The sequence below is a fragment of the Peromyscus leucopus genome, chromosome 20 (assembly GCF_004664715.2).
Source record: "Peromyscus leucopus breed LL Stock chromosome 20, UCI_PerLeu_2.1, whole genome shotgun sequence".
Taxonomy (NCBI): domain Eukaryota; kingdom Metazoa; phylum Chordata; class Mammalia; order Rodentia; family Cricetidae; genus Peromyscus; species Peromyscus leucopus.
The window spans coordinates 21,561,013-21,587,924 of record NC_051080.1 but is presented as its reverse complement, the minus strand read 5'-3'; the positions used below and the strand labels follow the sequence as shown (position 1 = coordinate 21,587,924).

General features: G+C 46.1%; 1 protein-coding gene across 4 annotated transcripts in view; it reads left to right on the top strand.

The window, feature by feature from the left end:
* Cyrib (CYFIP related Rac1 interactor B) overlaps positions 1 to 26,912 on the top strand; it is a 138,461-nt gene that overhangs the window by 47,473 nt on the left and 64,076 nt on the right. The window contains exon 1 of one of the 4 annotated variants that reach the window (XM_028876041.2): positions 20,701 to 20,952. The exons of 2 other annotated variants lie outside the window; for them this stretch is intronic. The gene's annotated coding sequence lies outside the window, so the exon portion shown is untranslated. Of the gene's footprint in view, positions 1 to 20,700; positions 20,953 to 26,912 lie in introns of those variants that run through there. One more of the 4 variants, XM_028876038.2, reaches the window with a different exon arrangement.

The following is a 26,912-nucleotide window of genomic DNA, read 5'->3' as shown; positions in this document are numbered from 1 at the left end:
TCTCAAGCTCCCCCCCCCACCTGCCACTAACCTTTGACAGCCCCCACCCCCTGGGTTACAGGGTGGTGTATTCCAGTCAGGATTAATTGTCTCAACTTGAAGCCTGTTTGTTCTGGAAAGTCAGAACTCTTGTTTCTGGTACAAAGGAATCCCTGATGCGTTTTTAGCAAGCAACGAAGGTGAAGATTTGTCCCTCTGTGCCATCCTTTTTTAGACTTATTTGATCTGCCCACCGCCTGTAGAGGATGTTATCATCAAAGGCCCCAAGACACCGGCTCCTGTGCATTGACAAAGAACATTTATGGCCTTTCTTAGCAAAATAGATGTTCCCGGAGGAGCGCTCACTGTTGTTTGTTGTTTGCCGCGGTTGGCCACATGTCGAACTCATGAGCTGTTTTATAGGACCACAGGTTTCTCCTCTTGTCTCTCTCGTGGCACAGTTCGGAGATAAGTTCCCTAAGTGGGTTATCCATCTTGAAAGGTTTCGATGGCAACTTCCTGTGATTTGGTGAACAGTAACCCAAATAGGTATGGGGACAGGGATGCCAACCAGCTTACAGAGTCAGGAGAGGGTGATGGCAGGCAGCTTCAGCTTCCGGAGGAGATGGCAGGAACCCAACCTGGGTGTTAAGGGCATCACTTCCTCTGTCCCGTGTCCCCGAGTGATGGTTATTTGACCGTGGCATTTCTCATATCTCTCAAGGCAGTGTTTCGGGGGTTCATTCGGAGTTCCATTAAGCGCTTGGCTTGGCATATCATTGCCCACTCTGCAAGCCGGGACTCGGGGGTTTTAGTTTCCTGGAAGAGGGATGCGAATCAACAGTGTTATCTGACTCCCTCAGACCGTTACTCTGTCTTCATTGCCTGGGTAGGGATAGAAAGCAGGCTTAAGTACTGTTGCCCTGGGAGACCCTTTGCTGATGCCCCTTTTAATGCTTATGTTGCACTGTGTAGAATTTAATTCGGCTGTTATCATATTGGCTTTCTGTAGCTGTAGGAAAAGTGCTATCTCCATGTCAGACTGTGAGCCTGGGAAGGTGGCGTGGGTCAGCTTGCTTCATGTCCTCCCAGAAATTCAGACCCTTTCCGAATGACTCTAGCTTGAGCTGACTTCTGTAAAGAGAAGATTTGATTGTTTATTTAGTTGAAAAGTTTAAAGATAAAATTTGAGGCATAGAATCCAAAGCTTAAAAGTCTTGCCAAGTCTGGACAGTTTTTCACCTCTTGATGAAATACATTTCCTTTCCACATTGTGGCATCAGATAGCAGTTAGCAGTTATGGCGGGTTTAGAAAGGTCGCCTTCCTAATAATCCAGCAGAAAGTCTCAGAATCGATTTTACTGTGCGAGGTCCCCCCTCCTCCCGCGTCCCCCCCCCCCCCCGGCTCTGGATAACATGCACATCCCCCAAACAGTCAACCGTCTTGCCAAGTGTACTCAGTACTCTGATGGCCATTCTATGCCCAGTGCCTGCCCCCTGGAGAAGTTAGGCTGGGGTCTGCAGGTCTCTTGGGGCACAGGGACAGAGAATGAGGCAAGGTGCTCATTCCCTAAGGAAGTCTGGGAACGGTGTTTGAATGATAAGATAGGCAAGAGCAAAGGATGTCCAGCGTGGTAGGTGTTTAATTAGTGTTTCCTTGTTGAGTGAATGAGCGGAGGAATGAGCAGAGGAGGGTGAGAGTGAGTGCTGGTTGTACGGTACGTGCTCTGGGCTTAACAGATGGAGCTTGGCAAAGAGGAGGGATCCAGCCTTGAAATCCAGCCACTAAATTAACTGAAATATTTAACAAGAAACCTAAGACAGACATGTGATAGCTGTTTCTAGGTGTCTGGAGGACATTGTCAGGGCAGGAGCACGGTTGAGTCCCTTACTCTGTGCCGTAGGTGCTGGGATAGACACTTTAATTTTTATTAGAAAATCAATTTGTGCTGACTATAGAAAATCCCAAAATGGGCCAGCCAGATGTCTCAGTAGATAAAAGGTGCTTGGTGCCAAGCCTGATGACCCAAGTTCAATACCCGGGACCCACAGGTAGAAGGAGAGGACCAACTTCTCTAAGTTGTTTTCTGGTCTCCCCATGTTCACCCCTCCATACACACACCCTGAAGTCTTTAATAACTTCACTATCTAGGACTAATTGTAATTAATATTTTGATATGCCTTTCAGCCCCCTTTCTCTTGTTTCATTGCATTTGGAAACTTACATGCTTATATGCTTGTTTATTTTGAGATTGAGTTTGGTTGTGTAGCCTTTGAATTCTCCGCAGTCCTCCTGCCTCAGCCTCCTGAGTGTGGGGACTTGGGGCACACATTTCCATACCTAGGTCTTAGTTAATCTTGATAATTTGTGTTTGTCAGGGAAAGAAACTGTCTTGGAGAATTTCAGAGGCATGGGCATTGATGGGGTCAGAGTTCTGTCTTCTGCCAGGCTCACAACACCCCCCTTTAATTTCTAGATCTTTGGGTTGACTGCTGTCTGCCTGGCAGGCAGCACTATATACATCAGGGTTTCATTAAGATCTACTCTTAGAATGTTGATTTCATTGCCTTCTGCATGTCCACTCATTCGAGTACCCAGTCAAGTACTGAGGAATGTTTTCATGGGGTGCTTTTTGAGTTCCAGTGAATGAGACAAGCCCCTGCTTCCCTGGAGTTTCAGTTTAGCTGAGTTCCACATCCTTTCTGCTTGTTACTCAACCCTCTAGGAGCATGTGGGGCTGTGGTATTGACAGCCACACTAGTCTACGACCTCTGTTCTGCTCGCAGATAGCACAGCTGATAGCTGGAGACCTTGTTTAATGTATATACTTTCTTTCTTTCTTTCTTTCTTTCTTTCTTTCTTTCTTTCTTTCTTTCTTTCTTTCTTTCTTTCTTTCTTTCTTTCTTTCTTTCTTCCTTCCTTCCTTCCTTCCTTCCTTCCTTCCTTCCTTCCTTCCTTTCTTTTTTTGGTTTTTGGTGACAGGGTTTCTCTGTGTAGCTTTGGAGCCTGCCCTGGAACTCACTTTGTAGACCAGGCTGGTCTCGAACTCACAGAGATTCTCCTAGCTCTGCCTCCCTAGTGCTGGGATTAAAGGTGTGTGCTACCACCGTCCGACTAATGTTGCTGCTCCTAACATGAATGTATGTGGGTGGTGGGAAGGGGTAGCCTCGAGGCATGCCTTCTCACTTCCCACTTTCTTGGGGCTGTCTGTGCAGCCCTACCATCGTGCACTTATGATAACTTTGGTTTCTGAACCCCAGCGCAGAGTCCATGGTATGCAAGAAGGTCAGCTGCAGAAAGGGAGGGAAATACATACTGTGTGAGTGTGGCCTCTCCTGTTCCTTATCATGGCTTCTTTAACCACGGGGAGACAGGTATAATTACCCCATTGTGCAGAACAGAGCAGGGAGCTGGAGCTTGGCTGTGCCTATGATTTGATCCCAGGCTCAGATACCGCTCCACACCTGGGGCTTCCTTTTTTATGCACCAGCTAGAGCCTGGGGCTTTAAATGCTTCTGAAACTCCAGGTTACTTGATAGTTTCATTCCATTCATTTATTTGGAAAAATACTTGTTTGAGGGCCTATGTATAGAAAAGCTATTAAGTCCTAAGATCCAGGGCAACCAAGACCTATTTGTGTCCTCTGAGAGAGAACATGAAGTCTGAGCTTAAATCATCGGAAATGTGCTTACGTTTCTGCCTCATCTATTGTGTAGTGAATCATTCAGGACAGGTCAGGTGGAATGCTCTGAACTGCAAGCTACAGAGCTCCCAATTCATTTGGGGTAACTGGTAGAAGCAGGTAAGTGATTGACATATGCGGAAGTAGGGTGGGTTTCGGGTACTGTGATCCAGGCCCTGACTTTCTGATCTCTAGGCTCTGCACTTCGGTCTCCTGGCTTTGCTTGTTCTCAGGTTCCCATCCTTCACAATAGCTTAAAGGAGAGAGCTATCATCTCTTTGTAGAGTCCTTGAACAAAATTTCTACTCTTCCCTCTGGTTGGATCATCTCGGGACCTGCATCCATGTCTCAGACCAATATGGTGGCAGAGGAGAGTATAGCATTGTCTTAGGCCATTCAGGGCCACCTTATGAATTGAAGTCAAGTCTGCATGGCTCCTGTGGGGGATGAATGGAAGAGATGACAGTCTCCAAGTGGTCTCCATGCAAGGATGGAAACACCAAGATGTGTCAGGACAGTGGTCACTCTTCTCATAACAAATTCACGTTGGAATAAATGGACATTGATAGATTTTTAAATGCTCACCATTTTACCTCTCTCTCTCTCTTTCTTTCTTTCTTTCTTTTTTTTTTTTTCGAGACAGGGTTTCTCTGTGTAGCTTTGCGCCTTTCCTGGACTCACTTGTAGCCCAGGCTGGCCTCGAACTCACAGAGATCTGCCTAGCTCTGCCTCCCGAGTGCTGGGATTAAAGGCGTGTGCCACCAACGCCCGGCTCTTTCTTTCTTTCTTTCTCTTTCTTTCTTTCTTTCTTTCTTTCTTTCTTTCTTTCTTTCTTTCTTTCTTTCTTTCTTTCTTTCTTTCCTTCCTTCCTTCCTTCCTTCCTTCCTTCCTTCCTTTCTTTCTTTTTGGGTTTTTGAGACAGGGTTTCTCTGTGTAGCTTTGTGCCTTTCCTAGAACTCAGTCTGTAGCCCAGGCTAGCCTCAAACTCAGAGAAGATCCATTTGCCTCTGCCTCCCGAGTGCTGGGATTAAAGGCGTGCGCCACCACTGCCCGGCTCCATTTTACACATTTTCATAGTGACTTCTCATCATATTTCTATAAAATTATTACCATTTTGTAGATGAGAAAACCAGTGTAGGGAAGGTTAGATTGCTGCTGGCAGTCAGGCCCTAGGAAGCCAGCCAGATGTGTCTGGGCTTGTGGATCCCACTCTATTTCCCTTTTGGGATGGTTTGTAGAGAAAATAGATTCTTAATAGAGGCCCTAAAAAGGGGTTTCTAATGATTCTTCACAATAAGCAGGGCCTTGGGAGTAGTTACTGCTTTTCATTTGCAGCTTTTATTAGGAGAATCCTGCCTGCCTTCTTCCGTTAGGCAACTGTAGATGGGAGGAAGTCTCTTTTCCCCAGGCTCAGGGAAGTAACAGATAATTGAATAAGCCCCCAAGAAAGGCAGATCCATTGTTGACTCACAATGCTTCAGAAGACATGGTCGCTTCAGATACTTTTACAAAAATGAGTTTTCTCTTCTTTTAACTTTTCTGCCAGAGGCTGCCATTTTTTTTTTTAAAGCAATAGAGTAACCATTATGTAATCTATACAATGCCTCCTTCCCTTGGGCCCAAGTTAACTGTGCCTTCAACAATGCAGAATGTCTCTTCATGTTGGCAAAGAGTTTACACGGAGCTAGTGGGAGTCCTAAATTAAACTGCCAAAGCAAAGGCAAACAAACCGGGTTTTCTGGTTTTCTCCAGACACTGCAGAGACAACATCCCACAGGGCAGGGAGATGATGTGCTGGAATCATTTTGTGCCGGTGTCGGACGGAATGCTGTGCCACCCTGTGCATGGCATGCATGCTCTGAACATAGTGCCCAAGTGAAAGGGCACCTGCTTGTTTTTAGGCACCCCCCTCACTCACCTCTCTTCTCTCCCGGTAAACACATTTATCCCGAGAGAAGTGAAATACAGTTGGGGAGATCCAAATGGCAGCTGGCGTCTAGCTGACACACGAGGCTTTGCCAAGTGTCCCGCTTAGCTTTCTGTTGCTGGGATAAACACCATGGCCAAAAGCAACCTGGGGAGGAAAGGGTTTCTTCCACAGTCTCTCCATCGTCAGGCAAGTCAAGGCAGGAACTGCAGTTGAGACCATGGGAGAAGCTTGCTTACCATCTCCCTTTGCCTGGCTTGCCCAGGTACCGTTCTTATTTGGCCCAGGCCCGCCTGCCCAGGGATGGGATAGCTCTTAATGGACTGGTCCTTCCTACATTGACTAGCAATTAAGGGAATGCCTCCTAGACAGGCCCATAGGCCGGTGGTTCTCAACCTTCCTAATGCTGTGACCCTTTAATACAGTTCCTCATGTTGTGGTGACCCCAACCATAAAATTATTTTCGCTGCTACTTCATAGCTGTAATTTTGCTACTGTTATGAATCGTAATCTAAGTATCTGATATGCAGGATATCTGATATGTGACCTCTGTGAAAGGGTCACTTGACACCCCCAAAGGGCTCGTGACCCACAGGTTGAAAACTACTTCTATAGGCTAGTCTGAATGAGGCAGTTTCTCAGCTGAGATTCCTTCTTTTCAGGCATGTCTAAGTTTGTGCTAAGTTTTCAAAAACTCCAACAGTAACTTAGGTGCCGTCCTTTTTTTGTGAGTTCCTAGTCTGTTTGCCCGCTTTCCCCAGCTCATTACTGAATGGTATGTAACCTGTCCAGATGTCCCTTAAGTTCTCTGCTTACCGTTCTGGGTCACGGACGAAGAGACGTTCAAAGCTCAGTTTCTATTCCTAATAAATAACCATTGGTGGACATGGCCTCCCCGATTTACTTTCATCCATTCCCATCCGTCTAATTTGGGGATTCTGATTACTCTGGACAGTGGTTCAGCTGGGCCTAGAAAAGGTGTGAAGTCAAATTGGATGCGAAGAAATGCCTGTGGGCACAAGGCTTAGGGTTAAATGTCAGAGAAAGTCATTTTATCTCTAAACAAAAGGTTGTTGAGGCTTGCTGTGATCCGGGAGGATGACATTGATAGCTGTTATTAGGTGTGAAATTGAGAGCCCCTCACGACAGCAGAACCCGGCTTTACTCTGATACATCAGTAGTTATAACCACTGCTCCTAGAGAACGGGCTTCATGGCTCCTGGGAGGGGCCATCTTGCATTATGTGTGTACATGCTAAATATACATATGCATGTGCATGTAAGTCTTGCTGCCGCTATGACCATGGTTTCCAAATTTGTCTGCAGAGAAGAATCTCCTACAAAGCTTTTAAAATTCGATGCTGTAGATAACATGATAGCAGATTTAATTTACAAACTCTGGGAATGAAATGGACATAAGCATTAGTGTGTGTGTGTGTGTGTGTGTGTGTGTGTGTGTGTGTGTACGTGTGTACGTACCTGTGGAGAGCAACCGTGGGTGATATTCCTTTCTGGATGCTATCCTTTTTGATTTTTTGGGACAGAGTCTCTCACCTGGCTCGGAACTAGCTAGGCTGGCAGGTTGAGTTGCAGGGATCCCCCATCTCTGTCTCTCTGTTGCTGAGATTTCAAGCACACACACCACACCAGACTTCTTTCCTAATGTTGGTGCTGAGGATCGAACTCGAGTACTCAAGCTCGTATGGCAAGCACTTTATTGACTGAGCCATCTCCTCCGCCACAGTCAGTAGTTTTTAAGCTCTTCAGGTGATTCAAGTGGCAGACAGGCTCTACAGCAGTATTGTGTGACAACTATAACCTGATGATGGTCTGGAGAGGAATGGAAATGTGGTAGCGACAAATGGTCATGGGCCATTGGCATTTACTGGCTGGCATCTCTAGGCCAGGTCATCTGCTGAATTTTTACAAATGTTCCCATGGGTCTTCCCTGTGCTCTCTGTGGGAGGCTGGAGAAGGACAGGAGTGGCTGTAGCTTCAAACTGGTATCTGTAGAGTGGACTGACCCAGACTGACAGGTAAAGGCCAGAAAGAGGAGGCCGCTGGGCTTATCTTGATTGTCCCTGAGAGACCACTGTGGTTATCCTTAGTCTGTGATTGAGGTTTCTGTTGTTGTTGTTGTTGTTACCACAGCATAACCTGTCCACACCCTGGTGGATACAGCCATCCTTTTAATAACCACAGTGGATTCGGGAGTCAATATTCAAAGCCATATTTTGCAAAGTTGTACATTGAGGGTAAGTTTATTTTGACTTGTGGCTTAGAAGGAGAAAAAGAACGCAGTAAAGTAGGCTATTAATCTTGGGTTGGTTGATTCTGGCCTGCAAACCGCTGTATGTGTCTCAAGAAACTAGATTAAGTAAATTAATAACTCCATCTTGTGTGTTTGCAGGACTCTTCTCAGTGCCTCTGTAAACCTTATCCCGTTGCTCATGTGTTTGATACCTTCCCAGAGGGATGGGAGGCATAAATAGGGCTGTGGATTACCATGAAGTAAGAAAGGGGAGCCACGCATACCAAACGTGTGTAGCAGTTTCTGGCTGGAGTCTTGATGTAAGAGTCCTACTGGGAGGTGGGAGAACGGGAGGGAAGGTGCTCTTGGGAGGGTGGAAGGACTGGGCAAAGGCCCAGCAGCAGAGAAGACGCTAACAGGCGCTCAGCAGTCAGCCTAGAATTCCATCAAGAGTGGCTCCACTCCCCACTATCATGGGCGTTAGGATATTACACGTGCTGGCGGTGGTGGGTGGGGGTGGTTCCGGTGGGAGGTTCTGGTGGGTAGGGCCAAGGTGCTCCACGGTGGGTGAGAGACAGAGATGCCATGCAGAAGGCGCTCAGGGAAGAGTTTTATTTGGTGGAGGGGGCAGAGAAAGAAGGGAAGGGAGAGATAGAGAGGGAGGGGGGCGAGGGGTTCAAGAGGTACGCACCTCGTGGGGGGAAAAAGGGTGGGGGAGAAGAGAGAAATGGGCGGAGTTTTTCCTTAAAGAGACTTTTACCTCAGGATACAGGGTGGCGCCAAGGGGCGGGATCAGAATATTAACAATGGGAGACTGGAAATGTGCATCATTGGGCATTTCTACTTGTGTTTCTCATCATGCGAGGCGCGCGCGCATGCTTCTCCTAACTTTTTAAAAAATTTCATTGTTGGAAGGCACTTGGGTGGTGAAAGGCTAGATAAGAATAACTTCATTGATCCCCCCTCCTCCATTTGCCCTGAAAACCATACCAGATAGCATACCAAAGTTTGCACGTTGCTAACTAGGAGCTATTATTATTATTATTTTATTAAAGAAACAGGACTCTTGTTCATGCCTCAGGGAGTCAGAATGACCTTTGAAGATGAACTCAGTGTAGTGTAGACTTAAACCTCTGTGAACTTCATGGCCTAGATCCCAGTCTGGTGGGGTGGATGGCTTGGATTGCACTCCTCATATCCAGCTGTGGACAGGTAGTTCCTCGACACCTTGGGCACTCAGGTTTTTTTTTTTTTTTTCTTTTTCTTTTTTTAAATGTAAAATAGACTAAAGATGACTTTCAAAGTCTTTTCCGTCTAAAATTCGTCATTTCATCGGAAACTCTGCATGCTGCCGTGGTTCGTTTTGTCAACTTGCTACATTCTGGAGTTCCTGGTGAAGGATTGTCTAGATTGTTTAGAACCAATTGGTTTGTGGGCGTGTATGTAGGTCATTATCTTGCCTTCATTAGTTGAGGAGGGAAGACCCACCCACTGTGAGTGGCCCCATGCCCTAGGCAGGGGATCCTCCACTGTGTTAGAGTGGAGAGAGCAAGCTGAGCACCCGCATGCGCTCATGCATTACTTCATTGCTCTGGTTTGGACTGTGGATGTCATGTGACCATCTCAAGTGCCTGCTGCCTCGACTTTCTGGCTTGATAGACGGTGACCTGGAACTCTAGGCTAAAATAAACCCCTTTACCTCTAAGTTGGTTTTGTCAGCACATTTTTTTTTTTCTGCAGCATCCGGAAAGGAAACTAAGACATAGGCACACATAAAACAAGTGACCTGTTACACGACAATGCTACGTATAGAAATGGATACAAAAGTTCTTTTCTCCAAATTCATAGGTTGTGGCAAGCCTCCAGCTTAGGCAAGGTACCATTTTCCTCTTTGCCTCCTTACAGATTACGGCTGAGGAAGGATGCAATCTCTTGATGTCTCCGTTCTAACATGAAATCTGTACCAGGGTTTTAGAGAGGATGCTAGCTAACTAAGTCAGTTGAGCTTCTTGTGACAAAGACCATATTGATCCCCACCCACCCCCACCCAACCCCGCAAGCTGTTTGCAATAACTTTTTTTTCTCTAACCTCAAAAAGTAACCGTGGGGAGCTAAGTTCAGTCACACATTTCGCTCCTGTATGACTTATCCTGTTGTTCTGTTTAAAAGTCATGAGTTTCAAATACCAGTGTCTGTAGCTGGGGACTTAATCATTTAGGCTACTTGTGAGTGCTGCTAACCTTACTCCTCTGTGCTGCTTAAATAGCTCTTACTTGCAGGCCTGCATTGACATTAGCCCCAGGACTGGGGTGAGTCACCACTGATGGCCGTGTATGCCCCTGGCCAGCCGGCTGCAGCTGTGTCCCAGGTACCTGCTTTCTGTCAGGGATTATGCCAGCCTCAGTGCTGGCTCAGGAGTACAGGGTTAGCAAAACAGCTTGGCCTTTGCCTGGGGGAAGCTCCCGGTGTTCAGGAAACCATACCATCACAGTGGCAAAATGCTGTCAACAAGAACCACAGGCTGCTTGAGAGCACTCACAACAGGGGGCTGACCTGGTTTGCTCCAAGTGGTGAGTTGCTGGACATGGCAAAGAGCCCAGGCAGGCAGGTGGGGGCTGGAGGTGCTAACGGCAGCATGTGGTCCCAAGTACAAGGAGAGACCAGAGGAAGCATCAAGATTCAGCTTATGAGCAACTGAGGGTTCCTGTGATTTGAGGAATCTCAGGACAAGGACTTCCTGCGACATCTCCTTGCCCTTCCTCCCCTGACATCTTGATGCTGAAGGTACAATTCCTACTTTTTAAGTTTACAGGATGTATCATCTTTATCAGTGGTTCTTAACCTTCCTAATGCTGCGACCCTTTAATACAGTTCCTCGTGTTGTGGTGAACCCCAACCATAAAATATCTGATATTCGACTTCTGTGAAGAGGTTGTTTAATTCTCCCAAAGGGGTCTCGACCCACAGGTTGAGTGAGAACCACTGATCTGTATCATCTGTCAGTTGCAAGGCTTTGTTCTGCAGTAAGATGGTGTGCCTTTCATCCCTGGAAGGGAAGGCTAGTTCATGTAACTCTGGGTGTCACCCTAGCAGTGTGTGACACAGGCTGGAATGTGTCAGCTACATGTCTAACCGGATATCTGGGGCACGTCAGTGAGCTTCCGTCTGGGGGACTCGAATCAGTTTCATCTACGACAGTAGTTCACAAAGCATGTAGGGACTCAGAACATAGCATGGGACAGCCCCAAGTGCCTGCTCACGCATAGATTCACTGAACCTTCTGTGGATCAAGGCAATTAGTGTGTGTGTGTGGGGGGGAGTTGTGTGCACCTGGGAATAATTTAATAGATATTAGCTTGTAATTAAAACTTGCAGGTAAATTGCCTTTTCTTCGTTGGTGTCATATTACCTACTTTTCTTTCTTCCCCTGCGATCGCGTTTCCGTTAATAGATTACCAGCCACCTCTTTGCGCTGGCTCTCTTCAATGCCTTATGCCTCCTTCCAGCTCTTTTCCGTATCCCGTGGCCACATCCACATCTGTCCTGCCTCAAGCCTTCCCATTTTAGTCGTCATCTCTTTGAACAACAGATCTTTCAAGACATTAAAGGGTTCATCTCTACTCCCACCCTTTTTTCAATGAATTTTAACATCCCTAATCCTTTTGCCATTTCCCCACAGGGATATCTATTTTATATATAAATAGCACCTGGTTAGATAGATGAATTTGTATTTTAATCTTTCAACTTAATAGTCACAATTTTTGTTTGTTTTTGTTTTGAGACAGGATCTTGTGTCGTTCATTTGGCTGTGAACTCAGTATATTCTAGCCAGGGATGACCTTGAACTTCTGATCCTCCTGTCTCTGCCTCCTGAGTGTTAGGATTAGACAAGCTTATACCACCATGCCCAGTTTATTTGGTGTTGGGGATGGAAACCAAGGCTTCATGCATGCTAGGCAAGCATTTTAGCAAAGGAGTTACTTTCCCAGCTCCTAATAATCATAAAACTTGAAGAAACATTTTGAAAGATTAAAAAAATATTTTATGTGTGTGAATGTTTTGACTGCATGTATGTATGTGTACCACATACGTGCCACAGAGATCAGAAGAAAGTGTTGGATCCTGTCCTAGAGTTTCATTGCTGTGAAGAGACATCATGACATGGCAACTCTTAAGGGAAACATTTAATTGGGGCTGGCTTACAGTTTCAGAGGTTTAGTCAATTATCAGCATGGCAGGACATGGTGCCATGCAGGCAGGCATGGTGCTGGAGAAGGAACTGAGAGTTTTCCATCTTGATCCACAGGTAGCAACAGGACAGACTGCCACATTGGGCATGGCTTGAGCATGTATGAAACCTCAAGGCCTGCCTTCACAGTGACACACTTCCTCCAACAAGGCCACACCTCCTAATAGTACCACTCCCTAAGAGCCAAGCATTCCAACCATGAGTCTATGGAGACCATATCTATTCAAACCACCACAGATCCCTTGGAAGTGGAGTTATGGACAGTTGAAATCCCCCATGTGGGTGCTGGGAACTGAACCTGGGTCCCCTGCCAGAGCAGTAAGATGCCCTTAACCACTGAGTTGTCTCTCCAGCCCCAATATTTAGAAATTTTAAATCAGCAAATGGGATCCTATTATGTGTCAGACATTGTTTTAGGGACCAGGAACAAGCCAGGCATTATAGATCTAGGTCTAGGTTCATGGAGAGAGACAATAAATACTGTAATGCTTTGTGAGGAGGTAGCAACATGTTGGAAAAAACAGTTATGTCTGAAGAAGGCTTACAAAGTATCCTCTCATGTTCCTGTGTACTTAGTGACCATATAGGATCTTTGCTCTGGTGCACTGCAGTGTGTTTGGAATGTCAGGACTATGAATGTACAGAGAATGTGTGAGTCACCGAGGACAAACCCTTTATTCAGAGATGAGCAAACAGATTCAGAGAAAAGAAATGGTTTGCTCAAGACCTGGCAATTAACACGGTTTTCATTCATTCTACAGCTTCTTTTAGAACCCTACTGCGCTGTCTCCCTACTGTTGGAAGTTTATTTTTATTATCTGGTGTTTATTGTAAATAATGCTGCAGTGAGCAACCTCATACAAATACTACCTGAGTGAAAATAGCAAGTTCACAAATAATGAAAAGAACAGGGAAGGCTGTTATTTATTGAGTTCTTATATTTGCCAGGTGTTTGCTGTGTGTCTAGCAAGTGTCTGCACATTCCCCGCTTTTCAGGTGAGAAAAACCAAGGGCTCCACATGCAGGCCTGGCTGAGCCCAGACTGACTCGCAGCCTACCTGCGTCGTCAACAACCTCCCAAGTCTGAACACGAAAACAGCAGCGTCAGAACCCATCGTTCTGAGTTACTCTTCTCACGCTCTGATAAAATGCCTGACAAAGAAGGACGGGTTTATTTTGGCTCACGGTTCGAAGGCACAGTGCACCATGGTGAGAGGTCGGGGCAGCAGGGGCATGAGACAGCTAGCCATATTGCACCCACAGCCAGGGAGCAGAGATGAACGTGGGTACTCAGTTTGCAGTTTTTCCTTTGGATTCAGTGCGAGACCCCAGCCCATGAGATGACACCACTCACCTGCTGTGTGGATCATTCCTCCTTAGAGGAAGGGAACGCCATCATAGACACACCCGAAAGTGTGTTTCTATGGTGATTCGAAACCCTGTCAGGCTGACAGTGAAGGTGAACCATTACGTTCATTTAAGAGCTTGCCCGACATTTAAGCTCTGGTGAGTTTTAACTGTATGTAATTGCTGTTCTTTTCACAAAGGCCAAAGACAGTTTGAGTGTTGAGACTTTCACTTGTTCCTGTGACTTTGCCCAGTCATCAGAGCAGCGCAGCCATTGTGATTCGGGTGAAGGTTAGGGTTTGAAATGGAGCCCAGGCACTGGGGGATTTAGTTAATGCTAGCTGATAGAAAAGAAGAAAGAGAGGAAGGTGGAGAGCATTATATGGGGTAGCAGCTGTTGAGGCCTGGGGTCACATCCTGCTTCTTGCTTCTCAGTGGTTTTATGACCTTCCCGAACATACTTGAATTCTTCGTCCCTTAGTTTCTTCATCTGAAGACAGGCAGACGTAAAAAGTCTCCCGGTGGTGCTGGGAGGCTTGGATGCCAAGTGAGTACCTTCTGTCACTGTATGCCAAACCAGATAATTTTCTCATTTTTGTAAGTGTGATGTTTCTGTAAACTGTATTAAAAATCTTTTAAAATGGCATTGATAAATAGGTGGCTTTGTCTGCACTTAGAGATGCAACATAGTGCATGTGGGGGTCAGAAAACACGTTGCCAGGAATCGGTTCTCTCTTTCCACTTTGTGGGTCCCAGGAATCGAACTCGGGTGGTCAGGCCTGTTAACCTTTCTCTACTGCGACATCTCACCAGCCCAGAGCTGTTGTTTATGACGCTGTGGGTGTGCTATTGAAGGTGGGTGTCTATGACAGCAGAGACCAGGGTTTGGGGGGACAGTGGAGGGAAGCGCAGAGATGAACGGCCCACCTAGACATTCTCCATTTCCCTTGCTCCAGTGCTGTCCCAGATTTCAGGTCATCTTGTCCCTTCCTAAAGGCGACCACCCCAAGTCTGTGCCCTTGCTTGTGGAAGGGCATGTTGATTGTCAGGGCTGAACGGTCCTTTGTGCTGCTGAATTGCACCCTGGGTTGAAAGAGCTGTCTGTGGCAAAGGGCGACACATCCCGAGCATGGCTCTTGCATTTTTCTGGGTCTGCAAATTGAGCAGAGGGCTTTGGACTGTAAACTGTTTGCCATGTCAGTTTGCTCCCGTACCAACCCACCCCTCACGGAGAAAACTTTGCCTTGGGACGGGCTTAGAAGGAAGAGGGGACAGTGTGTACAGAAGATCTTTCCTCCTTTTTCCAATTAAAATCTTGGCACACACACAAAAAAAGTGCTTGTCTTTCCTGTCGCCTGTCTCAGCGGCAGATTCCCGGGCTGAACTCTGAGGCGTCGTCCCCGCTTCCTCATATTTCAGCTTTTCCAGTTACAAACAACTTGCTTCTTTGGGTGACGGGGCCGCTAATGACTCCAGGTGGTGAATGGGCGGAATGGAGTACGGCTGTGTGGAAATACTGCGCTGGAGCAATACAAACACAGCGGGAGGAAACCTGTCAGGAGGTGGATGCTGCAGTGCGGCCTTTTGCCTTCTTCGTCATCGAAGAAAAGCCCTCTTTTAGCTTCTCTCAGACTCAACTGGTTCCAAAACTCATGTTGTGAGTACATGGTGGAGTATTATATAGCCTCCAACAGTGACGTAACTGTGGTGCCTTCATTGAGCAGGGGTAGCTAAGAGATGCTGTGAGGTGGAACGCAGCAGATTAGTATTCTGATATGAGCCGTTCCTCCAAAAATATACTGCCTTTATATAGATACATAATAACATTTGGAAGGGTATCCACAGGGTGTGGGTGGTTGGATCATGAGTGTTTTTATGTTTTTCTTTTTGCTCATATGTATTTTCAAATTTTTGCTTCAGTCAACATATTACTCACACAGAATGGAGGAAAAAAAAAATAAAAGAAGTGGCATAGAGGGCCACGGCATCTCATCAGCCCAGGCTCTCCTGTTAATCATTCCATATATTTGTGGCAGGTCTCCTGGGAGTTGGGTAGTGTGGCAGGGATTGCAGTGCTCATAACAGCCACAGTCTGGGAGAGCCTACATTCGTTTTAAAGTTAAGAAACATTAAAAATAAATAACGGTTTGTGAAAGTGAAGTGCTCTGAAGGTGAATGCAGGACAGTCGAGGTTCATCTTTAGGATGGAGTACGGCAAGAACCCTTGCAGCTGAGAGCCGAGACGGCCGTGGGAAGAGAAAGTGTGTCTGGGCTTCTGAGATGTCACAGCTGACGCAGGACAGTGGGGTCCTTTTTCCTTGCTGCAGGTCACTAAAATGGCTGGAACAGAGCCTTCTGACTGCCTTCCCTGGGAGACGTATGTTCCATTTGGAGATGTGACCTGGACTCCTCTTACAGACCTTTTAACTTAGGGGGAATTTGGCCACGAGGATAACTTTACGGCTGTTGGGGACTGGTTAATGTTTCTGTTAAACAGCAGGAAGGTCTTGGGTTCGATCTTTTGAAATGACAGTTCTGATGTCTTCGTTCAGTGTGAGACGAGCTCCCAGCCCGATCCAAGGGACCCCCAGGCTTCTTCTCTCCTTGCTCTCATCCGTGTGGGGTTTCAGTTAGGAGTTTGGAACCCCTGGCTGTGGAGGAGATGGTTGGAAGGAGCCTCTGGCCTTGACGATTCCCTGTTTGCTCATCCTGGGAAGAGGAAGGGAGGAATGTCAGAGCAGGTTTTGGATTCTGACCCGGCTACACCCAGAGTTTTGAGGTGGCTTTGGCGCTGCTGTTTGCCAGCACCGCACAGGAGTGGGATGCACCGTGCGGGATGAATGAGCCCAATCCCTGAATGCCAGACACAAGACTAGTGGAAAGGAGAGCAGCTTTGCTCAGGCTCTACACACGGCAGGTGTGCACGTGAGACGAGGTTGGCAGCACGCAGTAAGAGTCTTCTGTAAGGCAACTAGGCAATGAACAGACCATGAACGTGTTCAGATCCTTTGACCTGGTAATTATAATCCAGAGAACTTATGTGGTCACTATTCATCTACAAAAATGCTTTCCTATACAGTATTTATGAGGGCTCCACGCCATTCCAGGAAGTAGGTAGATTCTTCTCCCCATTGGCCAGGTCAGAAATGAGAGGTTGCAGAAATCGAATGAGTGGCCCTCGTTCAGCGGCTCACTCAGGCTCTGGACTTTGGTGTGCTTTCTTGGCCTGATGGGCTTGCTTGGAAATGCAGGGTGCAGTGGCAGGCATCCAGAAGTCACCAGGAAGGAAGGAAGGGAAACGTTAGACATTGTTGGAGAAACCAAAGCTGCAAGAGGTTGAAACTGTGTAAGTTCCAGAGCAGGGATTGAACTTGACCAGGCCATACCTGGTCAGAGTTTTGAAGTAGCTTTGGTTCTGCTGTTACCTTGTGCCCCCCCAAGAATGCGTGTGGGGTGAATGAGTGAATGAATGAATGAATGAATGAATGACTTGAAGAGGTCAAGGTATTAACAGCAGCTTCTGTAGAGAATTAGACATTGGGTTTTCATGCATGGTAGGTTCTTTCTCAGAGTTCTGCAGCTTCTACATGCAGTGCAGTTGCATAGGCCTCTCTAGGGAGAGCTGTAGTCTGCTGGGCCCCGAGGCTGTTCTTTTCCAAAACCCTTTGCCTAAAGGCTCTTTCTCTTGGCCTAGCTCTGCCCTTGCACAATGCCCATTGGTGAGCAGGTCTAGGGTCAGCTGGCATGTTGGATATGGACCCATAGTGATGGAAGGAAACTCAGCTATTTAAGTGTGATGAAATATTGTTCAGCCATTAAATGCTAAATGCATCTGTGGTGAAATGTGAAAAAGAGCTTGGGAAATAGTTAAAAGCAGTATAAATAGATAGCAGCAGTAAAAGCAGTGTGCGTTTACAGAAAGTTGGAGGAGAGGCATGAATGCTGGGTAAAGGGAATCGGGGCCCAATTGTGACACCAGCCAGCTAGTGTTCTCAGCTGAGAGCCTCAGGGCCAGTCCCCACAGCTCCTGTTTCCTCTCACCCCAGTTTCAATCAGTCATAAACTCAGGAAAATACTGAGTGCGTATCTTAGTTTTAGTATTTCTTCTTTCCTTGGCCAGGGCGGTGATAATCTCCAGGACCTTGAGCATGCTAGCCAAGTGCCTTGCCACGAAGCTACACCCCAGCTCCAAGCTGTTATCTTCATCTTGGACCCCTCCGGAGCCTCTCAGCCAGACTCCTGGTCTTTTGGACACTGTGTTCCAAGTGGTCTTGATAGGAACTAAGTCCGATTCTGTTTCTCCCTTGGTTACAAGTATCTTTTCGTCTGTTGGCGCTGTGTTAAAATTTGAAGTGGCTTTGGTGTCTTATCATCTTACCTTCTTACTCACAGAATTCTCTCCTTTCCACCACTGTACGCTTTGCCATGCCTTTCCTGGTGTTTTCCAAACCAACCCCAAAGGCTTTGTCAAAACCTTCAGAACTGTTCCGAGCAGAGACGGCTCCCCTCTTCTTACAACATAACCATCCTCTGTTACCAATACCAAGTTACAACCCTTGTTCTCTCACGGAGCCCCCAGAGACCTCAAAGTAGGGACCATGTGTCCTCTACCCTAGACTCTCCCATGATGCCTGGGATATAAAAGAGGGGATGGTACAAAATGTTGACTGAACAAAACAGTTTACTTAACATTATAGAGATTTGTTAGTTTTTATTTATGTGTGTGTGTGTGTGTCCATAAGTTTATGTACACCATGTGTGCAGATACCTGTGAAGGCCTGAGGGCATCAGATCCCTTAGAGGTGGAAAGACAGGCAGTTTTGAGTGGCCCGATGTGGGTGAAGGAAACGGAACCCCGGGTCCTCTGTAAGAATAGTTAATTGCTCTTCACTGCCGAGCATCTCTAGCCCTATCACCATCATCGTGCTTTAAAACTGATTTAATAATAAAAATCTCAAAGAAAACAGCACGTAGAGCAATCTTTTGAAATTTGAGAAAGTAGACAGGGTGTAGTATACATGGAGAAACAGACAGATCCAGGAGCTGACAGATTGCGTTCGAATCCTGGATCCGTCACATACTGAACCCCGCATTCCTCATTCACAGAGCGGACGTGAAAGCAGGACCATATGGGATGTCTGTGAAAAGCAAAGGAAACACAAGTCAAAGGCTGAGCACAACGCTTGGCACCGTGTAAGCAGCGTCAGGATTCCAGAAACTTGTGGTGGCCGCAGTGACTACAGCATCGCTGATTGGTCATTCCTCTTGTGCAAACATCTTTTTTGGTGTCCTTTTGCTTGCTTTTGTAATTTAAAACTTCGAAACCTTTGGCCTCAGCTGAAATGTGATCACAGTCGGGCAGAACGATGAAGAAAGAAGTGTGCAAGAATAAATTTAGCCCTTCTTGGAGGGGGCGTGTTTCCTGAGCCAGCTTCTCCACATGGGTAGTGGTGGAGCTTGCTTGTACTTCTTAAGGCTAGATATGGGTCCTGTGCTGATGATGGGGCAGCTGCCTCTGAGAGTATTCTGTGTTCTGTGCAGGACTTGTCCGATTTTATTGTTATTATTCATCAACTGACTCTTTGGGAGTGCCAGAGCCTCAGGCCAGTATCCTATTTTGATCCTCAAAGATAACATTAAGGCTAGTGGATAAAGATTGCTGGGTATGAGGATTCTGCTCAGTGTAAAATCTGAGTTTCCTAGAAGCTGACAATTCCAGTGACGTGCTCCTCATAGGTGGAGAGGTCCCAGCTAAGCTGGATAGTCATGGGTGAGGTTTCTGCTTTTGTCGTGTGGCTGCTTGGAACTGGTATCTGAAGGACCAGTCAGATACAAGGTGCATATATACGGGCCAGTGAATGCCGGTGTGTGTCAGGTACCAGCCTTATTGGATGGTGAAGGCAGTTCTGTATCTCAGTGTAATCAAAATTGATGGAAATCTGATAGACGTTGTGTGCAATCCAAAGCTTCCTGAAGTATAAAGATCTGAGATGTAGGATGCTGTCCCTTCATGTACGTCACTTTGCTTCCCATGGCTCTCCTTACTGTATTGAATACCATGTTGCCTACATGTAACTCAAGAGGCAGACAGGCTGACCAAGACAAAGGCCTCCCTACAGTATAAGACACAAGACTGACTTAACTGGACACATTTATCAAGGCCAGTGGTCAAGTGGTCGATGTTGGGGAGTGGAGGGTGTGGGATCGTGATCAGGGTTTCGAGATACTGTCGCCAAGTTCATAAGTCGGAAATCATACGCAGATTTGTATGTGTATATACAGCCTCCTAGGAGGGGAAAGTCCATAACTTCACCTAATTTTTCAACTGGGCTCTTAACCCCAAAATGTTCAAAATTCTTTACTTCCATCTTAGTGCTGTGCTCAGCAAACCGGGAGAAGTAACCATGGAAAGAAGACCTGGGAGAGGTAACCATGTTAATCCTCTACTTTTATTGCTCACGCAAACCAGGAGTTTTACGGCAGGATGGGGGGGGGGGAAACTAGTAGATGAGACGATTTTGTGTGTAGAGAAGGGAAGGTAGCATTTATTTTCCAAGAGTGACAGTGGGATTAGAGAAGTAATTAAATGGCTTCGCCCTCCATCACATCCAGATTCTCAACCCACTCGACACTGCCGCCGAGTCGACCCCAGAACAAGGGTCTGATTTATCTGAAAGTGCTGTGCGTGGCAAGCCACGCTATCAAGTGGAGTCTCATTTCTGTTCCCAGACTGATCATTTAACACCTCCCAAGGGCGTCTCCGCGATAGCATCTCGGGCGATAACGGTGCTTCTCTGCAGGCCCCGGGGAGCCTGCCTAGCGCGCCAGAGCCGCGTCTGGAAACGCCAGAGAGGCTCAAGTACCTGGCCCCAGGGGGAAAGACTTGCTGCCAGCAGCCTCGCCTCGCCTCGCCAGGTGCGGGATGCTGGAATGCGGCGTTTTCCTGGGTTTAGCTCAGAGCCTTGGGGCTCTTTCCGAGCTTGCTGACCTGTGGCTGGGCACCGCCACTGGAAGACCCCCCCCCCCCCCCCAACCACCCAGGCGGCAGCCTCCCGCGGAGGTGCTGCCTCTTTAAGGGAGGGCGTGGCCTCGTGCGGCGTGGCCGCGCCCCCCTGGCTCTCGGCGCGGCGCGCCGGACCACCTGTCTCCGGACGCGCCCCGCCCCTTTCCCGAGGGGTGGGGGAGGAGGGCGGAGAGGACGGTCGAGGCTTTACCTTGCGCGGCTGCGGCCGCGCGGCGCATGCGCAGGGCCGGACAGGTCCCCGGAGCCCTCACTTCCTGGCACTCCCCCTCCCCCTTCGCCGTTACCCTGTACATCCGGGTCTCTTGCCCTCCCCGCTCCAAGCCGCCGCCGCCGCCGTCGCCTGTCTCTTCGCCGCTCCGCCAGAGGGGCAGGTGCGGAGGGGCTCCCGGTCCGGCCGCCGCCGCCCGCCCCGGGGCCCGGGGCTCCCCCTAGCGCCGTGAGGAGCCGCGGGCGGCCGAGGAGAAGCGCGGCGGAGTGCCCGATCTCGCGGCGGGTGAGTGACCGGCCAGTCGTCGCCTCACGCCCCTTGGCGCCGCGGAGGGCCGCGCGGCCGCCCTGCGCGCTCCCGGCCCGGCCTGGGCCCGGCCTCCGCCCATTCATTCTCGGCGTCCGCTCTTTCCGCCCGGGCCGTGGCGCGTGCGGGAGCCGGCGGCCCCGTGCCGGCACTTCCCCCGCTTCCCCGCTTCCCTGCTTCCTTGCTTCTCCCCTGCTCCCGTGCTCCCCTGCGCCCCGGCTCCCCAGGCTCCTCCGTACCCCGACGCCTCTGCTCTCCGGGCCCTCGCCCCTGTCCTCGGGCCACGCTGCGCTTTTCCTGGGGGACACCCCGAGCCCACGGAGGGTTAGTGTGTCTTTGCTCCTGTCGCTACGTCTTTTTCACCTGTGAGACCAGACCTTTCAACTTTTAATTCCCCCGCGTTTAAAGTCCAGATGCTCCATCCTAGGGTGTGGTCTCAATGTGCTTCCAGCGCACACAGTTTTTCCTATAAAATTACCCAAATCTATGTCTGTCAAAGTCTCGTGAGAGTGGCCATCGGTGTGTGTGTGTAACCTCGTGGCTTTTGGGAGCCACACTACGTCCCTGTATTTGATATGCCAATTTTCTCTGGAGCATAACATTTGTCAGAAAGTCTGCTCCTTTCTGTGATTCCATGCCTGCTTTGCAGCATCACCTGTTTGTACTGTTAGTGGGACTTTTTCTTGTCTCATCTGTCAACATTTACAGACACTCCTATATCCCCTTCTGTTCCCCCTCACTGCCCCAAATACTGCTGGAATTCCTGAACCCTTGCAGAACCACAAAATGCCATGTTGGGTAAAGCAAAGTGTTCTGATTCGTTGGCGCTTTTCCCTTCTCATATAAATGTTTTGAGTTTGACACCTTTGAACTCTGCTGCATGAGAAATGTGTGTCAATCAATTTTGTGTTCTTTTAGTCTTACAGTTTGGTAGACTGATGTTCCACATGAGTGTTTTCCTAAAGCGAAGGAACTCTCTTCACTTGGGTGTTTTGTACCTTATTGCACATAATTTTGGATTAATGTATCCCAAGAACAACACATAGATCCTTTTACATCCTTAATTGTGGTTTATAATGGAAATAGAAGCCTAGTATCGAGAATGACAATAATTGGAGTGTATTTGATAGTCTGTTGTAAAGTTTAACTGAAACTGCCTAATCGGCATCTGTAAAATGAAGTAACAGCACTTTCTGCCCTGACTTGCATAGTCTGTCGTAGTGAACTCCAGTTTATTTCAGAGTATGCATACCACATATCACTGCAAGGATGCACTTTGTAATATTGACAGCAGCATTTTCTAGTACTTTTCTTTTTCTGAGTTTTTTTTTTTTTTTTTTTTTTTTTTTTTTTTTTTTTGCCTCGCTTTAGATTTTGAATAGCCACTTAACAGGTTTCTTTAAAAAAATTTTTAAGTGTGTGTGTGTGTGTGTGTGTGTGTGTGTGTGTGTGAGAGTGTGAGTGCAGGAGCCTGTATGTGATCATAGGTTCATTCTGTGGAGTTGATTCTGTTTTCTCCTTCCTCCATGGGATTCAGGAGTTGAACTAAGGTAGCCAGGCTTGAGCCATCTCACCCTGCCCCAGCAATAAGATTTCTCATTTTTTTTTTCAGAGTGGTATTGCTAGATGATTTTTACATTCCTTTTAACTTTAGTAGTGATGGAGCTGCCTTGAAGGAAACCCTTGCTTTGTAAAATGTAAAATGTTCTGTAGTGTTATATGTAATTGAGCAGAGTATATATTTTTTCTTTCCTAAGAAAGTGACCATTTGATCAAGGGAAGCTAGGTTAATAAATTGCTTCTAGTTGTCCCAGCAAAAATGTAAGTTGAGATGCAGAGCAAAGCTAAGTGAAGGCAGTTGATTTATTTCTTACATAGTGTAAGTGATATTTAATGAAATTTTAAAAATCCATTTCTCTGAGCTTTCTGAAAATAAATAGGTTAAAAATAGTTCATGTGGTGTGGTACCATGCTCAAGATTGTTTAACTCATATTTGAAGTGACCATTTATCTTTACTTAGTAAATAGTAATTGATGGAGAAGTACAGAGTGATGGTTATTTCATTTTACTCCTAGTCTCCTTAGGGAAAACCTTAGATTATCATTCTTATTAAGTATTGATGCTTCAATTGTGAGAGCCTATAATTTTCTCTTTCCCTGTTTAAGGCAAACAAGACCATAATATTTGAAAACACTTAACTGTGTTGTCGTTTATATTCCTCCTATTATTTTTTGGTTCTTTTCTTTTAGAACACAGCTTAGCACAGCCTTGGGCATCCTAGACTTTCACAGCACTTTTGAAGTATTGTAACTATGTGGCAAAAGTTTTAGAGAAAGATGTTCATTGCACTGAGCTGCAAATTCTCAAGTGTCCTGCGTATTTTGAATTTGCTGTGTTGGATTATTTAAGTTATTTTGAGATCTTTAGGGGACATAGTAGAATGGACACACCATTTGTGCTACGTTCCAATTCACAGGCGGGGTTTGTTTGTTAAGAGGGTATTCAATACATACATTTTTCCAGCAGTCATGAACAATAGTCAATTTAGAGAATTGCCCTTGCAATTTTTCACTTTAAGTTTTCTGAAAGTTAGCATAAACTTTTTGGTTGTGTGAGCTCATCCTATATTTGTTCACTAAAGTAGATTGATTTGCTCAAAGATATTTTTTTCATCTAGCCGAAATGCATAATCCAGCAGTGCAGTGGTAAGTCAGTTTTGGAGCAGTCATGCTGATGATGTTACCAGTACTAAGACTCTTTATTTAGGTCAAGGCAGTACTCTAAGATGTAGTTTAATTTTTGTCATTTGTTTGTTTGTTTTTGTTTTTCAAGACAGGGTTTCTCTGTGTAGCTATCCTGGATCTCGCTCTGTAGACCAGACTGGCCTCGAACTCACAGAGATTCATCTGTCTCTGCCTCTCAAGTGCTGAGATTAAAGGCATGCGTCACCATTGCCCGGCCATGGCTTGTTAGATAAATATGTGTACTGCTGTCTGACAGGTGAGGAATCAGGCCGAGGAACTTTGAGCACAGCACCCTGGTGCTAGGCTGTAATGTTGAGCAGCTGCTCTCCCTCAGAGGCTCCATATCCACTAAATTAACTTGATGATAACCCTGGAAGATATAGGTTACCTTCTAATTAATCCTTGATCACCATGAGGAATGTAAGGCTCAAGGAGCTTTGGTTACTTGACCTTTTTGACTCATGATTTTGAAATAAATTTTATTTCAAGGTACTAGTTTGAGGTCCTGTATTTTATATTTAATATTTAGAGGGTATTCTTTGAACAAGAAATCTCAGAACTTTTCAGCCACCACAGAGTGGATAATGTTCATTTGTTCTGTGTTCTCTGAGTGAATGCATTCTTGCTCACCAGTCACAGCTTCCTCCCCTTTAACTCAAGAAAGTAAATGGAATGCAAATTAGTGACATTTGTAAAACTCTTCAAACAAGGAAATCATTCTTAAAGTTTTGGTACTTTCTCTTTATGTATGTACACACATACAAACATACACAACATATATATGTACATTTCTTGTATCATATCTTCACATCTAAATAATACAGTCATGGGTAAGAATGACTGATTGCAGAGATAACACTCTTGAGGTCTTTTGTTTAGTTCTAATGCAAAAACCATAACTTTGTGGCTGTGTTAAAAAAGGTAGAGGTATGTACTCTACCGGGAAAGATTCAGTAGTGTGTATTGCGTGGGATGCTGAAGCTCTAACACTTGCAGCTCTTTTCTCCTCCACAATAATTTCTACTTGGTGTATTCTGCCTAGTGCATCATATGGTACATGTTAAATCCTGGACTGATACAGATTTTTCACTGTGTCTGGACACTTCTTCCAGTCATCAGTTGGCATGCTTTCAGGCAATTCAGATGATATTGAATACTAGGTCAGAATAAGCACTTTTGGAAATGATTTCCTAAGGAAAAGAATTATGACATTCCTAAACGTTATTAGTTGGGATTACTTGCGCCATCCATGTCTTCTTAGTAAGGGTAATACAGAATTGAATGCACTAATATAAATGAAATTTGAGACTTAACTAGTTCTTGAGTAATCGCCCTCCCCCCCTTTCCTCCTTTCCCTGCTTGAGATTAAAACCAGAGCCTTAGATGTGCTTCTGTATAAGCCGTACTGCTGAGCTGCAGTCTTAGTCCCTTGAAGCACACAGCTGTAGTGTTTGTTTAACTTTAGTCGTAGAGATTCTTTTCATTATAAAATTATAGTGCTTCTATGTGATTAAAAACCTGTATATGTGGACATAAAACATGACATTTAATTCCTAATTTGTGTTTTGCTGAAATAGGAAGATCCTGAGATTATAAAATGGAGTACCAAATCACACCTGTAAGTCTAGCACTTGAGAGGTAGAGACAGGATTACAAATTCAAGGCCAGCCTTGGCTACATGAGACCTTATCTCTGAACAAATTCCCCAAACAATAAAATGGAAATGCCAGTCTCCCTTATGAGCCTATGACATTATCATCATCATCATCATCATCATCATCATCATCATCATCATCATCATTAAAGACCAGGCCTTGTGTAGTTTAAGCTGGTCTTGAATTTGAGATCTTGTCTCAGCTTCCCTAGTGTTGATATTACAGGTGAGTGCCCCCATGAATAGTTGTTGCTGTGAAAGTTTTCTATTAATCTTTTCACAATAGAGAAGGCCATATATATGTTCTTTTCTTTGACCTATGGCAAAATACTTGATATGTGGATGGCAATTAAGTTACCCCAGTAATTATTGAGTACAAATCAGGGTATAACAGTGAAAAAATCATTTGTGATCCCTTCTCATAGAAGATAGAAAAAGTATGTGAGCATCCTGGTTTTCTTTCTGTTGCCCTGATAAAATACTGACCAAACCAACTTGGGGTAGGAAAGAGTTTATTTGGCTTACAAGTTATTGTCCTTTGAAGGAGCCAAAGCAGGAACTGAGACCAGGGAAGAACTCTGCTATGACTTGCTTTTTATACCTTGTTCAGCTTGCTTTTTTGGATAACCCAGGACCATTTACCTACCCATGGATGATACTACTCACATTGGGCTTGCCTACATAATAATTAATCAAAATGCCCCACAGACATGCTCACAGCCAGCCCTTCTAATGGAGGCAGTTCCTTTGTTGAGGTTTCCTCTTCCCAGCTGACTAATCACACAGTGATTTAAGTGCTAATATATTATGTGGGTTTCTAATCTTAGAGAATCAAGGAGAACCATCTTACTGTGTATGTTGCCACCCACATTAGGACCTGAGAAGTGGACCAGCCATACAAATACTGAATGTGTGGGGGTGTGAAGGGAGGTCTTAGAATCTTATATTTGTGCTGTGTGGCAGTAATGGGACATGTTAAAGGAGGACTGGGAAAGATGATGCTAGAGAAGTAAGTGTAAGGCCACCTGCAAGAGTCATGGTAATAGTTCTGTTCTGTTGTGCCTAAATGAGTGTGTGTGTGTGTGTGTGGGGGGCGTTTAAAGGGTTTTACTGGAAGAGTGAAATACTCAAGTTGTCTTTTCAAAAGATTGTCTTTTTTTTTTTTTGGTTTTTCGAGACAGGGTTTCTCTGCGTAGTTTTGTGCCTTTCCTGGAGCTCACTTGGTAGCCCAGGCTGGCCTCAAACTCACAGAGATCCGCCTGCCTCTGCCTCCCGAGTGCTGGGATTAAAGGCGTGCGCCACCACCGCCCGGCCCAAAAGATTGTCTTGGAGCTGGGAGTGTGACTTAGTGTTAAGGAATTTGTATGCATGGCAAGAGGCCCTGGAGACTATCTCTAACTTGGAAATCAGGAAAAGGGAGGGGTTTGTTTGTAATTTAATTTTTAAGTTTTTTTTATTTTTTGTTTTTCGAGACAGGGTGTAGCTTTGCACCTTTCCTGGAACTCACTCTGTAGTCCAGGCTGGCCTCACTCACAGAGAT